Source organism: Psammomys obesus, unplaced genomic scaffold, assembly GCF_907164565.1.
Source record: "Psammomys obesus unplaced genomic scaffold, mPsaObe1.curated_primary_1811, whole genome shotgun sequence".
Taxonomy (NCBI): domain Eukaryota; kingdom Metazoa; phylum Chordata; class Mammalia; order Rodentia; family Muridae; genus Psammomys; species Psammomys obesus.
Genome location: NW_026596057.1, coordinates 14,884,189 through 14,896,367, shown reverse-complemented (window position 1 = coordinate 14,896,367; position 12,179 = coordinate 14,884,189).

Below are 12,179 nucleotides of genomic sequence, written 5' to 3'. Positions count from 1 at the left end.
CTCTACACAATCCAGGTAGTGAACGGTTTTCTCCATAGCCACAGCCTCTAAGCAGGGCCTTTCTCCAGGTCCCTGCTCTCCAGAATCAGCTCTCCAGGAACTTCGGTGACTAACATCCCCTCCCCTTGGCTACAAAGTCCTTCGGGGACTAATAGCTTCCAGCTCCTAGTTATTCCTCCTACATCACCGTTACATGTGAGCATCCTTAATTCTACACAGAAATGGCATGTCTTCTCACACATTCTCCAGTTCTTCTGTCTCCCACAAGAAGCTGAGCTTTTTTAATTTTTTTTAAGACCATGGAGAAGGTGAATGTGACCCAAGTTTTATTGGCCACCAGCTGAGATGGAAGCTAGATGCTGCAGAGCGAGCAACCTTGTCTGGCACACGCTTTGATACATCCCTTGGGAACAGGCTTCTCGTCCTCTTTCCGAAGTTACTCAGGGAGATGCAGGCATCTAAAAGAAAGAAATGACACAGTAAAAAGTAAGTGCTTGCCTGCCCTGCAAACGTTATCAGAGGGGGGCTGAAATGCCACCACACACATAGGCAAGCAAACACTGCTTCTCTTCCCCCCAAACAAGTGAGACCACCCACCAGCCAGCACTGGTCTCCTCAGACCTCAGCCCCAGGGCTAGAGGCAGTGATTATTCAAGAGCTTTACCTCCAGAATGTGTCCCTATTTGCTCTTAGACTTTGTTCCCATGCTTGCCTGGCGCTATTCAGTGCCATAGAAGACTTGGGTCAACTGTTCCTTTGCTTGCTGGCAGGTTTGACTGGTAGCATTATCAGAGAAAGCTCAGGCAGGAAGAGGGAAACCAGGGTACTCTTCTTTCTCTATTGCTAAGTCATGCCCCAGTCATGGCTCTGTCTCCCCCATAATTTGAGGTCCTTCCCTACATCCCTACCTTCTTCAGTCCCAACTCACAGAGCAGACTGAGGAGCCCTGCCTTCTGCCTCCTCTCAAGGTCCCTCCAGCCTCAGCAACTTCCCCCTGGGAGGGTCTTTGTATTCACCGGCCCTTGGTTGGCTGTCAGCTATCCCATTATCCATGTAATTTAACAGCCCCTCTTGAAAACCCTGGGGTCTGTTTCTGTTTTCATGATGGGTATTGGCTGATGAGATTTATGGTGCTCAGTACGGCTGTAGACAGATACTGACTAATAGAATAATTTGTCTAAGATCACAGAGAAGGATCACGGCACTAGAGACTCAAACCAGTCCCAACCCCAAACTCCCCAGCCAAGCTAGCACGGCGCGTTAGCAGCCTCAGCAGACTCCGGTCTCGGTAGCTCACAGATCTTTCTGCTTCCAGCTGGAATCATGCACTGAAAGCGTCGGGCTTTTCATGTATATGATTCAAAGACCCGTCATACTGGTTAACTGATTTGCCTGAGCTTCATCCACCTTTCTTTGCTTCCGTTTGCTTATTTATTTGTACGTAAAATAAATTCCAATTCAGTTTCTGAACTTCCCTGCTCCTGTATGAACACACCCCAAAATCCTCTGAAATCAAAAGAGCATTTACCCAAGGGAGGAGGCAAAGATGCTTTCTTAGCCCGTGCCCCTCTGGAACACCAAAGTTCACTGAGGTCCCACTTTATTGTCTGTCTTGGGACTGTTACATAACAGCCCCAAGGGCCCCAGCATAATTGAGTTTGGAATATCTCTCCCTCCTTGATTCTCTTGCTGGATGCGAATGATGAGAAACAGTACATTCCCGGCCTCTCTCAGGTAACTCAACATGGTCGGAGACCTGACAAGCGCAACACAATACAATAATGAATTTTTTCTCTAACAAACGGTGGTTACATAACCAGAAACCAGACATTAACAGTAGCAAAGCCATCAAAGAAGGTCAGAAACCAGCGGGTTCCACCCTAGGCTCTCTGTTCAGGCAGGCAGTTACCATCAGAACCAACTAACAGTGGGATTCCAAGTTATCCAACTGGACCTGTCCTCCAGCAGCACCAATGTCGAAGGACCCTGGGGAAGGAGCTCTCTGTTCTATTTCTCCAGAGCCCAGCTCTTCCCTTGCGCACCAGCCTTCTCTGTCTGCCCCAGCTACCAGCTGGCTCTAAAATACTTCCACTCAACTCAAGAAGGGCTAATGCATTTAGTCTTCTCGATTCTATGACAAAACCATGTTAAGGAAGAACTGGTTTATTTTGGCTCACGGTCCAAGGGGATATAGACCCACATGGCTGGGAAGTCAAGGTGGCGAGAGCACGAGGCAGCCGGTCATGCTGAGCCACAGTCGGGAAGCGTCGGTGATGCATCCGACTACTCAGTTCACTTTCTCCATCTCATCCAGTCCATGGGATGGCGCTGACCACATGGAGAATGGGTCACCCTACCTCAATGAACTTCATCTAGAAACGCCCTCGCAGACATGCCCAGAGGTTTGTTCCCAAGATGATTCAAAATCCCATCAAGCTGCCAGTCAAGATCAATCATCATAGGGCCATAGGACATGGCATGTGGCATTGCAATTGCTGTATCTATTGCAAAGAGGGAGAATCAATGGGGACAAGAAACCTCTCAACCGCTTGACAGTGACACAGAAACAAATACTGAGCCTTATTCACCAGTCTCATCATCGGCTGAGCTTTGATCCGAAAGGCTCACATCAAATCCAGTCACTACAGTAACTCTGCCAGCATGAAGAATGTGCCCACACAAACACACCACCATCTACAGAAAACAAAAACAAAACCTGGGTAGAACAGGCAAGCCCATGCTGCCAGTGTGCCACACAGCTATAGAGCAAACCCCTGAAGACCTAATGAAAGGCCATGCTAGGTCCTGTCCCTAGGATCAGAGTCTGTAGTCTGGCGCACAGCTTGAGGTCATGGGCAGGCTGGCTACACTATCTCTTAGTGAACTCAGGGTAATCACCAATGAACTTCCCTGGCAAGGCTTCCCAGGAAGCTCTCTGTCACTCATGTGAAATTCATTACCCACAGCTCTTGGGCCCTAATTTCCAATTCCAACTCCCAACTAAGCAAGAAAGTATTTCCTGGCATGAAGAGAAGTTGGACTGCAGGAACCAAACAGAGTTGGAATCTGCTGTTTTCTCCAGTTTGGAGGCTGCTGCCTCATGCCTCACTGCAGTCCCTTTAGCTGGCCAGCCCGTGTCCTCCCTTCTGTTCTTCAACTCACCAGTGGGGAGCACTCATTTTCCTGCCGCTCAACTGCTCCTTCAGGACAAAGCAAAAGAATATCAGAGCACTTGAGTTTGGTGACTCTAAAGTCACACTTACTTGTCCCTGGCTCAGGGATGCTACCAAGATGGAATCCACAAGCCCTACTGGTCTTCCAAGGTTTCAGTAGTACCTTAGTCACCTTCTCATCCCTGTCAGTGAATAGCAGAAAAGAAAGAACAATTTGAGGAAAGGAGGTTTTACTTCGGCTCTTGGCTTCGAAGGGTTCAGTCCACAGTTTCTCAGCCCCATGCTCTTGAGCAAAACATCATGGTAGTGGGAGTATGTGATGATGGAGGACCTTCTTCACCTCCTTGTGGACAGGAAGCAGAAAGAGAAGAAGCAACTGGAAACCCATTACAACCGTCAAAGATCTGCTCCAGTTGCCTACTCCCTCCGGCTAAACCCGACCTCCCCCCAAATTCACACAACCTTCCAAAAATAACACTACTAGCCAGGGATTAAGCATTCTGAACAGGAGCCTGTAGAAGACATTTCACTTTAAGGCCATAATACGTGACCTTGTGGCAGCACTTTTAGTAAAATCCACACTCGGTTCCCTTCCATCCCAGATCCAGTCACAGCTCCTACTGGTCCCCTGTTCCCACCTCTGCTCTCCACACAGTCTACTCACAGTGCAGCCTGGGGAATCCTGCTCAGACATAAGGCAGACCAGCCCTCAACCTAAAGGCCACTGGGACATTAGAGGTTTTTATATCTGCTGGAGTAGCCTGCTTTGTTCAGAAAGTGTTAGAGGCAGAGGGGGTCAGAAGCACTCTAAGCAACAGACACCATCTCAATCACATGCACTGTGGACCAGTCTTGTGGCAGGGAAGCAAGCAGCTCCCGGGAGGTGACAACTGCCCCACACTGACATGCTCCCTCACAGGACAGAGGAACACTGTTGAACCATGAGTTGCTAAAAAGTCAAGGAGGGTCCCTAAGAGCCCTTAACTTTTAAGGCCTCCGTCGCATTTCTGACCTACAGAACTATAAGATTATAAATTTGAATTGTGCCATGCACTATGTTTGTGGCTACTTGTTACAGCAGCAGTAGAAGATCTTATCCAACTCCATGTGTTAACTATAGTATTTCACCCATTTCTTTCAAGCACCTGCTGCGCAACCGCCACGTTCATTCTCCTCCCATGGAAGTTCTAACCATTGGCTTCATGCCAGAGGTTACCTAGGCCTCACCTGGCACCAATGATTGGGTCCTCACTGCCAACTGACAGAATGATCCAGCTCCAAGCCCTCGCCTTGTCGCCTACTTTCATTGAATGTTGCTCTTGAGACAGCCACAAGATGAATGAACCTAGAAGCAGACTAGGAGACAAGAGTTTACTACCCAGAAGGCTTCTTAGGGTATGATCTTAGGATTGATGTTTATAGAGAGAAAAAGAAACTGGGTCGAGAGAGAAATGGATGTGGGGGGAGGGGTCTCTGCGACCACCTCCACCAGCAGAGTAACAATCCTCAGGAGGCAAGATGGTAGTTTGGTTCAGCAGCATTAAGGAGCCAGTGTTAGTTCAAACTTTAGGAGTCTGAACCCAGGTAGTTTATTTCAGGTGCACTGAAGCACAGCACGGTTTGGTGAAAACTCTCCTGTTGATAATTAGCTCAGGCCCATCTGCACAATAAGGCATCCAAAAATTTCCTGGAGTAACAAAGTAAGCTAAATAAAGATCAGACATGGCTATATCCAAACTCCTTGTAAAGCGCATATGACACTTCCATAAAGATAGGTTCTACAGACTGATTGAGGAAAACAAGCTTACAATAAGAGTCTGGAGGAGGGTCTGAGAAGGCCTCCTGCCACACAAATATCACCCAGACCCCAGGCTACTAACCAGGCCTGCTCCCAGCTTCCTGGGTGAATAACAGGTTATTCATCCCTTCCTTTCAAGGAACAACACCGTGTGTTTTACATTCCAGATCCCTTGGGGCTTATCTGTGAGCAAAAGAGGGTCTAGGCCTCCAACAGGTAGAGCGCAATTTGAGGCTGACAGTTGAGCCACGAGAAGCTCTAGGACCAGAACGACCAAACAGAATTGTCCCACTCAGCAGGTTAAGGCCCTTGCAGCTATACCTGGTGATTGAGTCCAACCCCTGGTCCTCATGTGGTAAAAGGAGAGAACTGACTTCCGTGAGCTGTCCTCTGACCTCCACATGCTCTCTGTGGTATGTACAAACACACACACACGTAAATAAATGTAATCTTTAAAAATTGTTCTAAAGAATTGAATCACGTTGACTTTTCTCGTTGTTGTTACAAAGTCCCTGACAAGAGCAGCTGAAGGCCGGAAGTTCTCACCTGGGCTCTGAGTTCAAGGGGAATTAGTGTGTCATGGGGGAGGCTGAAGCACCAGGCAGATAATCACATTGCTTCAGGATTAGGAAGCAGACAGAGCTACATGCCATGCTTAGTTCACCCATAAACCACAGGCCATATGTAGCGCTCGCTTTTAAGCTCCGTCTTTTCTGGACTTCCTTAAACCCTCCCTCTTCCAACCCCCCAACCCTAAGTGGGAGAGAGAAGGTTAATGGGGAGAGGGGGCACAGACCCCCTTACTTCTCCTGGCTGTTTAGGATCGATGGGTTCTTTTAGGGCTATACCAATCTCTGTCGCAGCAAACAGAGCCAGCAGTCTCCTCCAAGCCCTGAAGCGTCTCTGTCTGTCTGTCAGCTCCAAACTGCCACTTGCCACATGCCGCACTTTCTCTTTCTGGACTCCCATATTTATATCCTCGGAACCCTAGACCACGCCCCTCCCTGTGTGCATGAGGCAGACCATTGCCAGCTGTCAAAGTCATGCCCCGCACGAGACAATTATCAGCTGTGGACAAACCAAAGCCCAACTAAAACCCCCTACTTGAGATTAAAACAAAAACTTATTTATGTAATATAACTGAGTTTACAAAGAAAACAAACTTCTATAATAGCCATGTTTAGATCGGGTCTCGTTTCTCTAGTTAAACCTCTCTGGAAACAACCCCACAGACACATTCTATGGTAGGTCTCCTTAATGATTCCAAATTCCATCAAGTTGACAAAAACATCCACCACAACTGTAAAGGTGAGTGAAAGAAATAAAACTTACATCTCCCCGAGAAGAATCACACAACAGGTTTAAGATATGGAGTAAATAGCTACATGGGGTTTTTTGCATTTGTTGGGTTTTTTGTTTGTTTGTTTGTTTGTTTGTTTGCTTGCTTTTTGGTTTTGTGTGTGTGTGTGTGTGTGTGTGTGTGTGTGTGTGTGTGTGTGTGTCATAAACATTTAAGGTCTGAAAGAGTTAGAAATGCTGAGTAGTGAGCCAAATAATGTTTAAAGTCAATTTGGGTACAATCAAAGCTTTCAACTTCCTCTCTCAATGATCCCTGAGCTTAGAATTTCTCAAAGTGTGATCAGTGAATCATGTGAATGGGAATGACTCAGGGAGTGTCTGTTTCATGCTGAAGTCAAGCACCACCCTGCCAGCAACTCTGAGCACTGTATTTGCCATACAGGCTCTTGGTCCAAACGCTATTCCAACATGCTTGCCTGTGCGGTTTTTTCCTGCAAAACCTATGGGCACGTTCCTCCCTTCTCTCCTTTCAGCTCTTTCCTCTTCTCTACAGGAGAAGTCTGTCTGTCCTGTTCCCCTGCCTCCCACACGCACACCTACATAAGTGCTTCCAACTCAAGTTCCTCTGGAGCCTCTTGTGACTGATAAGGATACATCCATGAAGAATACCAGCCCCAGCCTGCTGAGTCCACAGACCTGACTAAACTCTGTATTGTCAACCAGCCTCCTCCGTAGCAACAACTAAAGCTAGTTTCCTGGGTTATGCTAGTTGAGCAGCTTGTTAGGTGAGTTACAGATTGGAAACAAATACCCTAGAGTGGATAACCTTTACTGGATAGTTCAAAGGTCCCTCTGTAAGGGAGGTGCATTAGTCTCCTATGACAACAAACATGAGACCTAAACATATTCCAATTATTAGCCTACAATTAGCCTACAGATAAGTTTCAAAAGACCAAAGTCAAACTGTCGAAAGGGTCACACTTCCTCTGCAGCCTCCAGGGGATACACACACTTGACTGTTCAGCATTTACTGATCTCTAGCATCCAAGAACCATGTCCACCACTTCAAGGCCAGCTTCCTCCGATATCTCCTTGCTCCACCTCCACACCACCTTTCCCTCTGTGGTGGTTTGAATTAAAATAGCCCCCATATACTCCTCCAGAGGGGCACTACTGGGGGGGTGTGGCCTTGTTGGAGTAGGTGTGGTCTTGTTGGAGTGGGTGTGGCCTTGTTGGAGGAAGTGCGCCACTGAGGGTGGGCTTTGGGGTTTCAGAAGCTCAGGCAATGCCCAGGGTCACCCATTCTTCCTGCTGTCTGCCAACCTGGATGTAGGCCTCTGAGCTAATTCTCCAGCATCCTGTCTGTCTCTGTGCCACCATGCTTCCCACCATGAAGATAATGAACTAACCTCCGAACTATAAGCCAGCCCCAATTAAATGCTTTCCTTTAAAAGAGTTGCCTTGGTCATGGTGTCTCTTCACAGCAATAAAGCTCTAAGACACCCTGTATGTATGTGAAATCTCCCTCTATTTTCCTTTATTAAAAAGAAAAAGAAAAAAAAAACTTGTGATGGCATTTAAGGCCCACTTGGATAAGTGAGGATAATATCCCCATTTGAAATACTCAATTTCATCATATCTTTAGAAAAGAAAAAAATTTCCAAAAGCATAATGACACACGTGTAAAGGATGTCCTGACAAAACATTAATAAAAGAAATCTTTCTCTAAATAGCATAGCATACACAGGTTTCATGTAGAAGCCAGTGGGGGGGGGGGGCATCATTCAGCCAGTCTAGGCAACATCTTCATTCAAAGAACTGGTCCCCAGCATGGCGCCAGATATCACCTGCTCAAAGCCCTCACAGGGATTCATCTGTCTGGAAACTGTGGTTCTAACACAGCCTGCATAGCCAGGTCACCTGTGGAATGTGGTAAAAAAAAAAAAAAATGCCTTACTCCTGCCCAACTTCCACTGGTCCTAACTGTCTTAGGGAGACTCTGGCCATGTGCGGGTGTAAAACTTCCCAGGTGAGTCTACATGTTCAGCGAGCATCGATCATGGCACAGAATATTGTGAGGACCAGGGAAACAGCCCCAAGTGTCTCCTCAGCAGCTTGAAGCTCAGCCTCTGTCCTAACCCCACAGCCTCTGACACCTGGAAGCAGAATGAAACATCCAGGTCAGGGTGGGCTGAAGAGCTCAGGAAAGGCTTGTCCTCTTCCTGTCAGTCCAACAGCTTCCGGTTCCTCAGCTCAGACAAACCTGAGTGATCCCTGAGGACAAATGGTTAAAAGGGATTTTGAGCTAGCCGGGGGAGAGCGATGTCTGAGGGGAAGGGTGAAGCACAGACCACGTGGTGGAGCTTATCTTATGTTCACACATCTTCACATTCATGTGTGTGCCATGAGCTACCAGGGGTGCGGTTAGAGTGCCCGGAACACCCAGCATAGCTGCTGGGGAGGGGTGTTGCTGCTGTTTGCCGTCCTGCACATGCTGCTTATTCCCCCTTCATGCAGAAGGGAGCTGGGGTCAGCACTTTCCCCTTTAGCATCCTGTTAGGCCTGCTCATCTACCACAGAGTCTAGTGAAACGGAAATTACAAGATTACAATAAATAGATGTCAGGCACGGTGACCTTTCTCTGCTCCATCCCTTCATAATGGAGCTGAAGTCTTTTGAGTCTCCGAGCACAGATCTAATTACTGCGCTTTCCAGTGAGAGGAGGGGAAAAAGGAAACAAGACGGGCAGGACACCTGGGGCAGGAGAGTTATTGAAGAGCACAACATTAATTTTTTAAACCCATTGTGTTCTTTCTAGGAAATGAGACTGGCTCAGATCCCTTATCAAGCAAACTCCCGAATAGCCCCACCCATCCTGTCCCCTTGTGCACGCGCACATGTGCATGCCCTGTCACACACAGGTGACCACATGTGCACATCCGGCCCCAGCTGCTCGGTCTGGGACCACACCTCTGCCCATCTGGAGGAGAATGGATGTGGCAGGAGTGCAAGCAATTCAACTGGCCTGCCTTCAGGGGCCTTTAGGGTCCTGATGGCCACACGCTATGTGGCGGCCTGCATCCTATGTCAGCTGGGCCAGGTGCTCCAGAGATAACCCATCATCACTCCCTCTCTCTCTCTCTCTCTCTCTCTCTCTCTCTCTCTCCCTCTCTCTCTGCTCTCTCTTTCTCTCTCTGCTTTGGTTTCTTTTCCCTTCCCTCCTCTCTGACTTTTCTTTCTTGGGGGCCCTCCACCATGCTCCTCTTTCTCCTCTCCTCTAACTCCTCTTCCCCTTTCCTTCCCGCTAATAAATCCTTCATATCAGATCGGTTGTGTGTGGCACTTTTAAATATATCCTAACATCAGGGACAAAGCTGGCAGCTAAGGAAGGTACAGCCAGTTGGTCCATGCCCTGCTCTGTCTCCAAAGGCATGCACTTCTTGACTCAATAGCAGGATGCTAAGTACCTAGAATATAAGCCAACTGCCCAAATAGGCCTGTAGCCATATTACAGTTCTCTGGGAGCAGGACCAGTTTGGCACTGAAAAACTCAAAAGTGGCTTCTGGAGCCGGGTAGCAACTGGCTGCCATTTGGAGCCAAAGGTCACTGTGGGGCCCACTTCCTACATTATAGCTATTTCCTCACCTCACATATGAAGAAAGGTCAGGAGACTACGTAGCAGCAATACTGACTATGAAGAGCCACACGCTTGACCTTCAAACACGTCCTTGTCCCTCACCACCCAGCATGCCATTATCAGTGCCCAGAAGCAAGACGGGTGCACAAGCAGAGGCCTGAAAGAGCCCAGGGCTGGGAAAACTGAGTTTTTCTCAAAGCAGCTTTATGTGACCTGAACAAGTGAGGTCACCTCCCTGGGACTCAGATCTTCATTTGCAATGCAAAAGGTGAAGTCGTATCCTAAATCCCTTCATAAGCTAAGGTTTGGCCAACTACCTATCTTCCTTCTTCATCTTTCTCTACAATGCACTTAGTTGGTTTTGCTTTTGATTCTTAAAGCACCTCTGCCCTTGCTGCTATCAGCAGTGGGCTGCTGTTTGCAGCCATCAAAACTAAGTAATCGTGGTTCCCATGCCTATGGTCCATGCCAGGTGAACTCACTCAGGCAGCTGGAAACTGGAGACTCTGGCCCTCTCTGCACTGGTTTTTGTACTCTTCAGCCTGGCAGCTCTGTTCCTGTTTCTCATGCCCGTCCTCCTAGTCTCATCAACCAGCAAATAGTTCAAACGTGTTGTCCCCAGGGAGATAGCAAGAATAAGCAAAAACAAACAAGTTCTTCCTTAAGGTCCAGGCTAGACACCACACTTCCACCTCTGACTTATTTGACTATCCAGAAGCATGACCAGAGTCCAAAAATGAGGAAATAAAATTTGCAAAGTCACAAGATAAGGTTAGTGGTCATGACAGAGGGCATAGATGACATTATTCTGTTGCAGCCAGTGGTCCTGGTCTGGACAGGGCAGTTAGAGTAGCCAATGGTCTACCCTCCTAGGTCTATCTTCCTAGACCTGAAAATGGTTTCAGTGGTACATATAAGCTCTAACCTCCCCTGGGAAAGAGCTGTGGACTCCAGAGCCTGCCATAATGTACCTTCTCTAACACCACAGCCTTGGGACTTCTTGGGGACCGAACCAGGTCCCTCTTGAGACAACAGAACAAGCAGAAGAAACTGTAAGGAGCAGGCCCTTTGACAGTACTGGAGAGGAGGAGAGGGAGGAGGAAGTATAGGAGAAAGAAGAAGAGGAGGCCCTGAAAGTGGGGAGAGGATTGAAGAGCTAAGAGGTAGTAGCCAGTCTCCAGAGAGTCGCAAAGTTGGCCCAAACCTCTGGTTTGTTGGGAAGAACCAAGGTTGACCAAGGTGTCAGGAACCTCTAGCCATGCCACAATCTACCCAGGAATTCCAGTAACTCACTCCATCTCTCCCAAGTTTGTTTCATTGTTTGAGAAATGGAAAGAGTACTCTGTTGGGGAAGAGGGCTGGGATCAAGCCATTCACATGGACTTTCCCAGTACCACTAGACATTCATTGAAGATGAGTGACCTGCAGCCTCAGATATCTTTGTCTATCCCAGAAGCAGGGACCAGGAGGAACATTTCCTACCTCCCATCCCCTTTCCCAGCACTGCCACCTCCACAGAAGCCCTGTGTGCCCCGTGGCCCTGTTACAAGCCTGGACTGCTGTTGTCAAGTCCACAAGAGGCTGCCCCCACCTCTGCCAGATTAGACTTGCCATCAGTGACTCTTGGCTTGACTCTTCTGGTCTGTCCCAGCAGGCTGGCTCCTCTCAGCCACACTAAAGGTCAGCTCTTGGACTGGCATTATGGCTGAGCAGCTGGAAGGCCTCAGATGCTAATTTCCCTTTCTCTAGCTACTACATCATTCTTTTATCCACCAGCTCCCAAGTGAGAAGCCAGGCCCTATACCAGGCTGCTCCCTGTCGACTCAGACAATAGTATCTTTTAACATTTCATCAGGACGCCTCTCCCTGAGAAGACAAATCACCAAATCCATTCCCTCTGTCTGGCAAATGCTTGGAGGTCCCTGGGAAAGATAACTGTGAGGGGCTCACAAACTGTATTTCCTCAGCCATTGTCACCAGCCCTCTGATGGCCCTCTAGGGTGGAGACTGAGAGGAAGTCTTGTGACTCAGTGAGCACCTGGTGGGTAGGGAGCAAGGTGAGAGAGGAAGCCACCAGCTTGCTGGCCATGTCAGCTGTCCACAGGTGACCTCTAGCCAAGGCCTCACACACCTTCTTCAGTCTTCTAGCTGACACATAGATGTAATGAACCTCTGCCGTGTGGCAAGCCAGGATGACGTTGGGAGGAGCACAACAGAGAGTAAAATGGACAGGTTCCTGCCGCACAGACTCTGCACCTAGTAGAGAATACA